This window comes from Colobus angolensis, unplaced genomic scaffold, assembly GCF_000951035.1.
Source record: "Colobus angolensis palliatus isolate OR3802 unplaced genomic scaffold, Cang.pa_1.0 Scaffold64, whole genome shotgun sequence".
NCBI classification, from domain to species: domain Eukaryota; kingdom Metazoa; phylum Chordata; class Mammalia; order Primates; family Cercopithecidae; genus Colobus; species Colobus angolensis.
The window spans coordinates 2,092,952-2,093,759 of record NW_012120043.1 but is presented as its reverse complement, the minus strand read 5'-3'; the positions used below and the strand labels follow the sequence as shown (position 1 = coordinate 2,093,759).

Here is an 808-nt window from a genome sequence, read left to right as displayed (position 1 = left end):
TCGTGATCCGCCCTCCTCAGCCTCCCAAAGTGCTGGGATTACAGGCATGAGCCACTGCACCCAGCCGACGCTGCCTTTTTTAACAGGACAGATTCTGGACTGGGAGCATCTTCCAGCCAAGTATCAGGGCTGCCAGGCCGGGAGCCAGTGTTGTGCACTGACCTAGAACACAGGGAACTGACGTCTCCGCTCAGGGCTTGTCTCTCAGGCGCCTCCTGTGCTCTGGGGCGGCAGTCCCCGAGGCAGTGACAGGATGTGGAAACCTCCGGAAGGAAGTGGGTGACTGGTCTGTGAGCTGCTGCACCTTGGCGGGGGAGGGGTCATACCAGTTGGTTGCTTAGAGAAACTGTGTGTTTTTTTTTTTTTTTTTTTTAAAGTGTTGCAGCAGGGGAATTTGTCATCTCACCTTTCATTTCTCTAGAAGTTTCCAAGGATCACTTGTGTCTCGTCCGTGGGAAGACCAGGGGAGCCGAGAAGGCCTTGGTGTGGAATTCTGAGAGCTGATTCCTGCCTTGTCTTCCCCACACTGTCCCTGGAGAAATCTGAGAAGAGCAGAGCAGAGGGAGCCCCAGACACGGTAACCAGCCCCCAGCCTCAGGGGACAACGAGGGTGGGAGGCAGGGTCTTGAGGCCGTCCTGGCCTTTCTTCGGAAAAAACCCCTTTCTGTGGCCGATCACCCCTTCGCCAAGGAGCCTGTGTTTGTTCCTGATAGAAAACGGTTTGCTTAGGCCGGGCACAGTGGCTCCTGTCTGTAATCCCAGCACTTCGGGAGGCTGAGGCCGGAGGATTGCTTGAGGCCAGGAATTT

The 808-nt window shown here is 55.9% G+C and overlaps 1 protein-coding gene across 1 annotated transcript in view; it reads left to right on the top strand.

Annotated features, from left to right (window-relative positions):
• The window catches only part of MOB3A (MOB kinase activator 3A), a 25,246-nt gene that overhangs the window by 12,169 nt on the left and 12,269 nt on the right, over positions 1–808 (top strand). The window contains exon 3 of the mRNA XM_011964044.1: positions 422–577. The gene's annotated coding sequence lies outside the window, so the exon portion shown is untranslated. The remainder of the gene's footprint in view (positions 1–421; positions 578–808) is intronic.